This window comes from Cavia porcellus, unplaced genomic scaffold, assembly GCF_034190915.1.
Source record: "Cavia porcellus strain 051 isolate PalLab524CR breed Dunkin Hartley unplaced genomic scaffold, mCavPor4.1 scaffold_12, whole genome shotgun sequence".
NCBI lineage: Eukaryota > Metazoa > Chordata > Mammalia > Rodentia > Caviidae > Cavia > Cavia porcellus.
In genome coordinates this window covers 75,749,798-75,762,178 of record NW_026947495.1, presented here as the reverse complement: position 1 = coordinate 75,762,178, position 12,381 = coordinate 75,749,798, and positions in this window count along the sequence as shown.

The following is a 12,381-nucleotide window of genomic DNA, read 5'->3' as shown; positions in this document are numbered from 1 at the left end:
AGAGTATCCCTGACTGCTGGCCAGCAACTGTGACCCCCTTCAGCCTGAAGAAGCTAGATTGGTCATTGTCCATTACTCCCTCATGACAGTCCAGGTTACTTCTTCAGAAGGGGGAATGTTACAGGCTACTGAGTTAGATAGAAATAGTACAGGCAGTCAGACAGGGCTGGGAGTCAGTGCAGGAGACCAGCTATCTTGCAGTCTTGGAGGAGACAGGTACTTCCCACTCTAGGCCAGACCTCTAGACAAAAAGTCAAACAAATACACTCACATCCTAGGGACTGATATTCTAAATAGGTCTCTATCACCCTGAGGAAGCCAAGAGTCACTACCCACGTCCTTCAGCCAAAGGCCCTGTTCTGTATTCCTGCCTGCTTGCTGTGTGACTCACTTCCTCACTTGATCCTGAGTAATCAATTTTATCAATGAATTTTACCTGAGTTGTTACTCTCATAATCTTATTGGTTGACCATAGTTATGTCCCTTGAGAGTTCCCAGTTTTCCCCACCTTGGACCCTTGTGGTTTTGCTCTGTAAAAATCCCTAGGAAAGACAGAGTCCTTGGCAACCTACTCAGGATCCCTTCTGTCTCTCTCTTGGACAGAGACTTTATCTCAATAAATACGTTCTTCTCTTAACCTCCATGGTTCCTAAAATTCATTCCTCAATTCTAGAAAGCATGAGCTTGTACTGGACATCTAGTAGGTTGGGAGTTTTTTCCCCTATAGCAGTAGGGTGGCTTTTTCAGAGGTGCTTAGATCTAGAGCGCGTGACACTAGAATTGATTCATGGTGCAATGCTAGGCTCAAGGGTACTGGGATTAAGGGTGTGGGTGCCAACTGCCCTAAGTAGCCTGGATAAGATATAATGGGTAGAAATTGCTGTGGTTGTCCCTTGTCTCTTTGTTGGCTTCTGCCCACCATGAACTGTCTCTCCTACAGTGCCGGTCTATCATTCCACCCTGCCTTAGAACTAGCTGATTAAGAACTAAAACCTTTACAAACTGTGAGCTAAATAAGCCTTTCTTCCTTTAACTTTGGTGTCAGGCAATTTTCTCAGCAGTGAAAAAAGTAACTAAGACAGCATCTTTACTGTGTCAGCAGAATGACCAAGGAGGCTCCCCCAGTTCTGAAGTCACTTTAGAAATACCCTGGAGGACCTCCTTCCCCTGTACTGTATTGCCAGGCCCCTAGCACCCATGAATTTTCATATTTCACACATGTGCCCCTCTCTGGCTGTTACTATAATTCTAAGGTATATTGGAGGATAGTTGGATCCAGACAACTTGTGAGTCTCTTCTCATCCTTAAGACTGAATAATTCTAAAACATGATTTTAAAATATTAGCTTCTTGCCCGGCATGGCAGTGTATGTCTGTAATCTCAGCCCTCGGGAGGCCGAGGCAGGGGAATTACTGTGACCTGAAGACCAGCCTGAACTACCTGGAGAGAACCTGTGTCAAGAAACAAAACAAAAAATTAGCTTTTTGAGAAAAAACGTATGGTTGATGGAATGACTCTTCTATCCTGCCACTCAGCCATACCTGTGTTCTAGAGAGAGCTCACATGACCCAAAACTTCATTCTAAACATTATTGTTGTTCCCATGGGTGATAGGCTAGAATCTGGAGGATCTGTTATACAATTATTCTCACCTTTGTTGTTACAAACAAAACACAAAATCATCATAAGAGATTAAAGAAAGCAGAGTTACATGAATAGTCAGCTGTGTGAGCTACAGCCTGTTCCTCTTATTTTGGTGCTCCTTCCTTGATTATAATTGTTACAATCAAAAGAAAACTGTTATGCAAACCATGTTCCCTCATTAGCCAATTGTGTTCTAAGAAGCTCATGGTTTGAAAACTCATGTAGCGCTGAGCATGTAGAGAGAGCTCTTGCCTAGTACTCATGAGACTCAATCACCAGTACTGGAAGAACAGAATTGTTCTGAGGAAGAAACATCTTTCATGAATGGGAGTGTGGTTATCTCTCTGGATCTTTCACAGGCAGCCACCCCAGCTGCCCAAGTCCTTCAGGTCCCCTGATTTTGATTATTCTCCCTACTTCCATGCCATACTTGGTGCCCGTCTGCCCCAGACCCAGAGAATAGAATTCTGATTTTGGACTGAGCACCTTGGAAATGCCTTAAGGACAAAGCTGTCAGGCACCCAGCTGGCCTCCAGCACCACAGCACAGGCCAGGCCAGGGCTGAGTCCCTGCGCACACAGCACAGCTCTGCTGGTCTCACTCTTGGGAGCCATGGAGGGCAGGTGCTGGTGGGAAGCACCCACAAGCTCTCTGCACTCTCCCCAGCCTAACCTGATGCGGATGATCAGAGCATTCCCATCCCTCGGGGAGGTCTGCTCTGCTCTGATCTAATCTGGAAGAAAAGATTTGCACTAGACCAGGATTTCTTCCCATCTGGTGATTCCATAACCTATTCTTATCGGGGCTGCAGAACAAAGTTATTTTGGGTGAGGATTTGTAGCATGCAGCTCCATTTCCTTCAGTGAACAAGTGGGGCTATTTATAGCTACCTCTTTTTATTGCTTTAATTTATGTATCTGAATCTGGTCTAATTGTGGGCGATGATCAGGAGGGAAATATGCGCTCTTGCACCTCAGGGGACTTGTTTGTCAGCCTGCAGTTTTAAATAGCTTATTCCCCAGGGGGTAGAAAATCGATTTTGTGGATCTTCAAACATACATAATAGCCATCCCAGTGATGAAGTTAGGCGTTAAAGTGGGCTTAGCACACTGTGCCTTTGCTAGTACTGACTTCTCCTTTTGCTCTGTGAACAATGACTTATTTCCTATTTTGTGGTTTCCAGGGTATTTCTAGTGTGATACAAGACAAGGGCAACTCTGGCTCTCTCTGTAGGTTAGAGTAGGAGATGGAGTAGACACTAGGGCTTAAACAACAAAAGCCAACCTTCAAGGCACAGGAAGAGTAAGATCGATTTCCACCAGCTGCGGTGGCCTCTCGGGGCAGAGTGCAGCTCTGTGGCCCTTAAAGAAGCGGTTGAGGAGCGAACCTTCTGAATCAGTCTCTCCTCTGGCATTAGAGTTGTTTTTCCCCACCGGAAGTTAGATGAAGATACCATTCTTGACAACCCAAAACAATTTTTGTTGCTTTTAGAATAAAATTGGAAATCACTAGCTTGACTGTTTATCCATATTGATCCCCAACAATGCTATATTATTTAATCCTCTAGAACTTTCTTACGTAATTTTGTTTGACCTAAAACCACAATTTGCCTGTAAAACTCTATTCTCATTAAAGGCCCTTACATGATACTACTCCCATTTCTCTCTTGCTCTCTTGATCTCTCTCTTCTCTTTCTTTATTTTTTTCTTTCTCTCTCTCTTTCTTTTTTGTGTTTTCTTTTGAAATAAATTTTCTCTCTATAGCCCAGACTGATGTTGAATTTGCAATCCTCCTGCCTCAGCCTCCTCAGTGCCGGGATTCCAGGCTGGGATCACCATGTCTGGCTTCATTGCTATCGTTTCTGATCAAAATCAACCCTCAGTCATTTGCACCCTGCTCAGGTAGGTGTTTCACTTTATGTAGCATGGCTAGGTGTTGACATATCTCCATCATCTGGTAGCTTGTATACTTGGAAGGAAAGATGTGTATTTGCTGCAGGAGCGCAGTCCTGAGAAGCAGCCAAGGCGGTGCCTCACGTTCTCATCGCTCTCATCCTATGACAAGATCAGTGATCAGCGAGACTTTGACCCGCTGGCCGTCCTGAGGCCTGACCCGCCTGCGGGGAGCAACGAAACCCCTCACACTTTCCCTTCCCCTGAGCTCTACTTGGCCATATGGAAGCTGACCAGGCAGGTGAGTCAGGCGGAGGCAGAGGTGGAGGAGACCTTGACTGTGAGGGTGTGATGGCAGGGAACAGCTTTCCAAACCAGACAGGGGTGGCCTCATTATTCTCTGGCAAGGGGTGACAGGGATTCTGCCACTGTACAGAAAATGTCCCTCTGGATGTCCCAGCTGGGGTGTAAGGGTGGGTGGAGGCTTGGGCACTGTGGGTGGACTCTGCACTGAAACAGGTCACCGCATAAGAAGGGAAGGTGTAAGTTATGTGGGCAGGCTGCGGAGAGGGGACCATTAAAACCTCCTTGCCCAGTCGGCATGGTGGCACACACCTGTAACCCCAGCACTCAGGGGGCTGAAGCAGGAGAATGGTTGTGAGTTCAAGACCAGCCTGGGCTACGAAGTGAGCTCAGAGCCAGCCTGAACTGTATAGTGAGATCCTGTCTCAAAAAGAAAAAAAAAAAAGCTCCTCTCCCTTACCCAGCAGTTCAGGCTGGAGCTCCCAAAGTGTCGGATTTGTCAGAGGATGTCCCTGGCTGCACTGGGTGGTGCTGGGTCCCAAAGTCAGAAGCTCGAGCTAAAGCCCAGCGGGTGTTCAACCTCACTGGGTCTGCAGGGCCAGGCAGTGAGACGCTGACGCTGGGTGGGCACAGGACGGAAGCGCACAGGCAGGTGGCAGAAGCCACGGGCCTGGCATCTGGACAGAGAAACCTTCTTTTATTGGTCCCTGATTGTGGTACGGAATGACTGTCGTCCTGGGCCGTTGGTACACGGACATGACACAGGGTCAGCCACTTCCTCCCCCTCTCCTGCCCCTGCCTCTGTCTCTTGGTCTCCTTCCCTTTACAAAAGACCTCGCTCCCTGGTTCTGGATAGAGAAAATCCTTAATGGTACCGACCTGGCCCCGAAATAAAACTGCTTGCTCAGAGAACCTGGGTTTCCTTTTATTAGCAACAGAGTGTCATTGGAATTGCTGTGCCTTGCTTTTCTTTAGCAGAGACAAGCGGCACTGAGGGAAATTTTTCTGGAAAAAAAATATAGGGTGAGGATTGGAAAACAGTAAAAGAGGTCGAAAGTTCATGAGATAAGAGCAGCTGCACTGACAGGCGGCAGTGGGACGGAAGGCAGGAGTGTGTGTGACAAAATACAGGCGAGGGGTGTGCAGGGCGGTACGTGGCTGAACACCAAGACCGAGAAAAGACGAGGTTCCAAGATGACTCTGGTTTCGGGTTCTCGGTAGAACACAGAGTTCGCACCAGTCAGCAGGGAAAGCAGTGGGCCTTGCGGTCTCCTCCCGCTGCGAGCCTTCCCTGAGCGTGTTTTGGTGGGAAAAGCTCGTCCTGTTGAAGTTGATAAACTAAATTGTTTGGTCCAAATAATGCAAGCAAGGTTAGAAAAGAATTAATCCTTTTTATTTATTTTTCTTTTTCAGTCTCAGGGATCGAACTCATGACCTTGCACTTACCAGGCAAATGCTTGAGCTGCTGAGCTAAATCCCTGGCCCCAGATAATCCTTTTTCTAGTGATGAAATTCTTGTAACGAGATAGGAAGATAATATGGGAAACCCCAATGAAGATGTATGGATTATTCTTCCAAAGCAGTATTTTTGGAATACTGTTTCATTTATGTTTAGTGGAGGTAAACTAACTTTTTATAAAGATTGTGTACTTTTCTGTAAATACATAACACGTAATTATTATTTGTAGGTTAAAAAGTTGTATACCTCTTTATGTGCAAAATGACATGAAATAACACATTTCACGTTTCAGTTTTTCTCTCTCTGTGCTGTCAATAGCATCAGTTAAATTTTGTTTGGCTGAGTTTGTTGATAACTGCTTAATTTGAAAAGAATGATGTTCCAATTTCAATCAGCTTTCAGTTACAGATTCTTAAAAGTAATACTCTGACCCATGGACATCTCAGACCATTCTGTTTCATTTTCCTATATTAAAGTCAAAAAAGGAAACATTCTGTGTAGGAAACTTTTAAAGAAAAAAAACCCCTACCAACCAACCAACTGAACAGAAAACACAGACATTCATTTAGGGTTTTACTTCTGTAGCCTAATAACAATACAGAAAAACTTGACAAAAAATGTTCTTCCTACTTTTCTAGGGATATTTTTCTCTTCAGTTTTATTTTGCAAGTTTTTTGTTTGCTTTCTTATTTTGTTTTTAAGTTGGAAACTTTCTGAGAGTTCCATTAAGGAATGAGGACTCAGACAATGATCTGTACATATCCTGGTAGTGATCAACCCAATTAGTGTATCCATCACCTTAAAATTTGTGTTATTTTTTGTAGGGTAAGCACATTATGAATTCTTTCTTCTAACTATCCTATCTTGAGATAGTTTTAAGTCAGTCAAATCATTTTCAAGACTATATGGAAGGCAACACATAAAAAGTTAGCCATAGGAAAATACAAATGGAAGTCATGATGAGCTACAACTGTACGCTCCACTCCAATAACTTAGACAATGAAACAAATCACTCATTTCTAATAAACAAGACTGTGTCACAAATTTAGCTGACTGAGCCCTCAGAAAAAGGTCAGCTCATCTGACAGTTGGAACTCAGCTTACAATTGCAGCGTGTGACACGCGTTCATGTGCGAGACACTCAGCAGAGATGCTGTTTGGTATTTCTATCCCGAAGTCCAAAACAGGAGGACCATTTACATTTAGCCCATTACACAAGGTGTTGGTTAGCCAGGTGATGTTCTGGATTCGTTTCAGGGTTTTCATCCAAATTCCTACTGCCCAGAGTCCCAAGAAAGTCAAGGAGCTATTTCCATGTAAACCTGCTGTGGATTTAAAATAATTTTTATGAGCTGTCCTGTATAAGCAAAAAGCAGTTAGTTGGCTCTTTTCAGGGGATGTGTCTATAGAATCATCCACAAATAAGGCTCTTTCACTACCTGTGAGGCCCCTGGGCTAAAGGAATAGCTTTCTCTTCTGTTCTGCAGTGATGCTCGTAACTTGGCACACACAATGTGAAAGTCCTCTTTGCTCCTGAGGAGCCACAGTTCTCATGCAATGAGTGTTTAGCCCTTGGTATCTCGAAAGCGAAGAGAGTGTCTTTGGAAGGCCCTGTGCTGGTGTATAAGTGTGCCGGGCTGTTGTACAGGGTCCCGGTGGCCTGGGAAGCGTCACCACAGAAATGCCCCGGATGAAGGGGGTCTGAGATCAAGGTGACAGCAGGGTTGGTCCCATTTGAGGCTGTGTGGAAAGGTTCTGCTCTCAGCCTCTTTCCTCGGCTTGTAGGTGCGGCCTCCCTGTGTCTTCCCACCACGTTCTGTGTATTCACATCTAGGTCCACATTGCCTCTTCTTATAAGAAACCATCTTATGGCGCCACAGCTCCCATAGAGGACCTCGTTCTGAATTAATTGACTTTTCAAGAACCTGCATTTAAATACAAGACCTCTGGCAGACACCTGACATCTTGGATCACCCTGAATCTATCCACATATAAATATACTATTCATATGTTGGTTAGATTTTTCCTATACATATATATAATAAATATTAGTTTACACATTTACTACGGTGAGATGTTGAAAACAATAAGACATAACAATTATAAATTTAAAAAATTTTTTAAAAAGACGTAACAATTATAACAATGTAATAAAGTTACTTGAGACTTGTGAGTTGCGTGTCTCTGGAATTTCCCATTTATACTTTTGGACTGGGGTTGAACACGGGTGACAGGAACTGTGGGAAGCAAAACTGTGATCAAGGAGACCATTGCATGGTCACACTCAGAGGTGCCAGAGGCGAGGACTTCACTGTATGAATTTTGGAGGGGACACTTTTATGGACCTTAAAATCTGGTATTATCTGAAGACAGTTTTATGGGCCTTAAGAATCGCTGCCCATTAGCTCCTTGTCTGGGCTCAGCCTCCTGGGCAAGGCAGGTCCTCAGCTGTCCCCGAACACACAGTCTGGCCTTGCCTTTCGCTGACACCTGTGACTTCCGCTCCTGCTTTGCTCACCCTGCCTTATGAAGCTACCTGGCGGCGTGGCCTCCAGAGTTTGGTCCACAGCTCCAGTCCTTGAGGTGTCCAGCCAGGTTCCCAGCCACGCTTGTCACCCGAGCCTCTGAAGCAGCCCTGCCTGGACCTAGGGCACCCATTCCACAGAGGAAGAATACTTGTCACAGCTTTTGGGGAACAGATGTCCACTACCATCCCCACCTTCTCCCTCCTCCTGTCCAGCCTGTGATGTGCTCTCCTCACCCCCAAGGTTCACCCTCTCACGTGTGTGTGTGTGTGGAGACACACGGAGAGCAAAGCTGTGGGCTGCAGCTGTGGGTGCAAGGTGAGGTTTTGGCTTTCCAGTGTCAGCTCTCCCAGTGACCCGCCCTCCTCTTAGAGCCGCTTAGAATTAAATTGCTATGATGGATCAAAAGTAGAAAATCAAATGCATTAATTTACTGCAGGATTTCCATCGTATGGGAGTTTCATAAAAAATGAAGACCCAAAGCAACAGAATCTGTGGCTATTTTAGACCCAATTGGACAAAGGACAGGAAGTCTTCAAGAAGTAACTAAATTATGTGAAAAGGCTTAAAAGACAGATTGTTTTAACAAAGTCTGTGCAGAATTGCTTCAGTTTTGTCTTCTAGTTTCTGATAAAAATGTTTTTGTTCTGGTTTAGGGAAAGTATCTTTCATGTGGGAATTTCATCTGCGTTTAAGAAACAGAAAATGGGTCAAAATGAACTTCTTGCACCTGCTCTTTTTCAAGTGCTTTTAACTCAAAATAATCAATATGCCAGAGTGGTATATTTTTAACTCCTTCCCGAGCTGCAGATATGCTGAAGGAGAACCACAGATCTTACAGAAAGAGTCATAGGAAACCGTAGACCTACTTTACCAGTCTCTTTAAACTTGAAGAAACTGGGGCATGGAAACCTTGTGTCCAATTCCATGGTAGTCCATAGCAGATTAAACTCTGTAAATCTGAAACCCAGGACATGTGCAATGGTGTTATATGATGAATTAACACCGGGTAAAGACTAGCACAGGCTCCCACCCCCAGCATGCCCATAACACTGGAAGCACCGTCTGAAGCCCCCTCTGCACTGGGATGGGTGTGTCTCCACTCAGTGTCCACAGCTGGGTGGACCAGAGGTGACACCCAAACCAGGCTCGACCCAGAGTCCCCTCCTGGGTACTTGGAGCTGGGCTTGGAGATAGCAGCATTCTATGTCACAGGACCTCTCAGGTCCCCCACGGTCCACAGTAGCCACGCTAGGATGGTGACACCCTTCCTCACTGTACTGCCCTGCAGTTGGGGTCACTCTCCTCTAGAAGTGTTAGGAATGCCCTGCTCTGTGGGAAAGGCTGACCATCCACAAGGGGCAGAGCAGGCGGGTCTACAAATGCCTGAGGAAGCCTGCTTTATCAGAGGAGTCAGAGTGACCCACTGCTGCCGCCAATGGGTGCCTTTCTACAGGTAGTGGAGCTTCAAAACCCAGCTACGACCTGTGGCTTCTTGGTCCAAAGAAAGGGCCAGGGGTAGTGCTGGTTCACTCTGACGGTGACCGACGCTCCAGCCAGGCTGGCTCCCAGCCCTGCTGTGTCCCTGGAGCTGTGTTCCTTACTCCTGGGAGCTCACTTCTCCAGCCTCCCCTCCTCCTGCAAAGGTGAATCGCAGTCTTGCAGTCTGGGTCTTCTCCCTCCTCTGTCCAGTGTGTTGTTAGGACACAAATCCTGTGCCTTTTTTCTTTCCAGGCCTTTCCTTTCAACTTGTACAGCTCTGTCTCTCTGCCTCTGTCTCTCTCTTTTTACTGCATTCAAAGCAAATGCTTCAGCTTGCAGAATGGCTGCTGCCACTGTCAGGCTCTTACAAAGGAGCCTATGGTAAATCCACAAAAATAAAAAGCTACAAAGCACCGGATATTTCTTGACTTTTGCATACTCTCTGCCACCATCCCTCTCTTCTTTAAGTCAGTGTGGATGGCTCCACTTGAGCGGAAGGAAGTATACACACACACACACACATTTTAAGCAATCATTCTCCTAGGCAGGTAAACTTGCAGCTTGCTATCGTTGGTCATTATATTGCATTGAGTGAAAGGCAGGAGGCGAAAGCCACTTGCAGAGCTAATAGAGGAGAACTCACAATGACACGCCGGGAAATCAGTTGGAGGATGAGATTTGGGTTCCTGATGCTTTTTAGATTGTTTCATCCCAGCTAGAATCTCCCCTTTCTCCTCATATTCTTACACACCAGTGTATTCTTAAAATAAATTTGTAATTTTTCTTAAGCCAGCTCAAGTGCATTTGTACTTTTAGTAACCAAAACAGTGCTAATTAATACAGTTTTATAGTTGCAAAGCTAAGCTATATTTTCCCAATCATCTTGAAAAAACACTACTCAGACTAACATTAATAAGCAGTTAAGTGATCCAATAACTTTCATTACGGAAGTCTGTGTTGCTCTTTACTACTTTCTAGTTCGAAGTTCCCTGATGCACAGCTCAGAAAATGATGCAGCTTCGAGGCCCGGACTGGAGTCCATCTGGAAATCCGAGGTAATAGACTGCTTGTGGCTCCCATGCTAAGTGGCAGAGGCCGGGTGATGGATATCTTTTCCAGATAAAAGGTTCCTCTCTTTGTGTGTGAACAGGAACAGGAAGACAGCCCTCCACACTCGCCTGTCACCATGATGCTTCTGATGCTGTACATTCCTCACCTGCACTCAAGGTCTGCCATGCAATGCGGGGGAAAGTCACTTCCTTCTTTTTTACTTTTACTCTGCCCTGAAAATTACCTTTTAGGAAACCTATGCAGCTCCTCTTCTTGGAAATTGTGCTCCCCCATGGCTCCTACTAAGCAGACAGTAGCTCACTGGAGCATGTTTCTGCCTTAAGCTGGAAAAATCAAATTCCCCCTGCAGGAAATATGGAAATGGGCTTTAAAACATCAGTCAGTCTTTGTAAGGGTCTGGATCAAAAGTTGTTATTAGGTTGAGCTGGGCAGCCATGAACGGCCTGAAGCAGACAAAGCAGATGGATAGAGGGAAGGAAAAATGGAGGGCCAGTGAGCTTGAGAGAGAAAGAGAGAGGGGGAGAGAGGAAGGAGACAGAATGAATGAGCATATAACCATTGCTTCTGAGCATCCGAGCTTCTCGGGCTCCAGTTCCTCCAGAGGCTGGGCTGTAATTCCTGCCCTGGGTTTCTTAAGGTATCCTTGTATTTGTCCCAGAAACTCCCCTTTGTGTTTCAACTAACTTGAACGTGCTCTACTCTGATATAGTGATTAATCTTGATGTGTCAGCTTCACTGGATGAAGACACCGCTGGGTGAACACAGCACGACCGCCAGCGTGTCTGGGTAGTCATGGAGCCCTGACCTGGGGCACACGCCCTCCTTTCCGACACTGTTCCTCTGCTCTGTCTCCCAGCCCGTGAGCTAAGTAGCTTTGCTTCACCTCGCCCTTCTGACATGGTGCTCCTGCCTTGGAGCCTGCTGATCATGGACTGAATCATGGCTCAAAACTGTGAACCAAATTAAAACTCTCTTCCCTGAGATTGTGGGAGTTGGGATTGTGTCTCAGCGACAAGAAAGCTATTGTTAACACCCAGTCAATACAACTTGTAGCTCCCTATCCGGGCTATTACATGATAAAGACTATAGCCCAGTGGCTGTGAGCCTATGCCATTCGTGTTATTTTTCTTCTAATACAAAAGATGTTAATGTATGGGTTAGTGTTTTTCTAAACTAAAACCTCAGTATTCAGGTTCAACTGCAGTGTTGACACTTTGGGATACACAAGTGGGATGTGGGTTGCAGTTGGGGCTTTCATCTTTAAAGGATTCCCCATACAGGCTACATTTAGCCTGCTGCCCATCTGAGTCTCAAAACAGGTAATGTCAAGAAAAAGAACATAATCTAAGTTTATTCCTTTTCTTTCCTTGTATCTTTTCAGAGCAGAGAAACTTAAATTTGTTTTTTAATTTGAACGTTTAAAAATCTATTTCACAAAGTAGCATTATATTTTAATTATAGGTCTAGATATGAGAGCCAAAAATGATCTACCCTTATGATATGCACGCTATGTTTTATATAAGGTTGAGGCCACAACATCCTTTTCCTCACAAACTTCAACTATTTGTGGGAGAGAGCTTGTGCTTAGCACTGTGCAAAACGCTCTTGATAGTATAGGAGTCAGGTTGATTTTAATGAGTAAAAAGGCTACCTGAGCCAGGTATGGCGGTGCACGCCTATAATCTCAGCCCAGTGGGAGCCTGAGGCGAGGGACAGCAAGTTTGAGCCCAACCTGGGGACCTTAAAATACAAAATTTTAAAAGAGGCTGCGGATGTAATTCAATATGAAGGCTTTGCGTTCAATCCCCAGCACTGGAAAAAAAAAAAAAAAAAAAAAAAAAAAAAAAAAAAAAAAAGCAACTGAAAACAAAATACCACCTTTGTCAAAATAGAAAATCCTAGGAAATTTGTTACAGCAGCTCAGGTAAGTTTAGAAGAGATCACCTAGCTTGGAGGTTATACCTGGAGTCCATCATATATTGGGTTCATAGCACTATTAACTCACT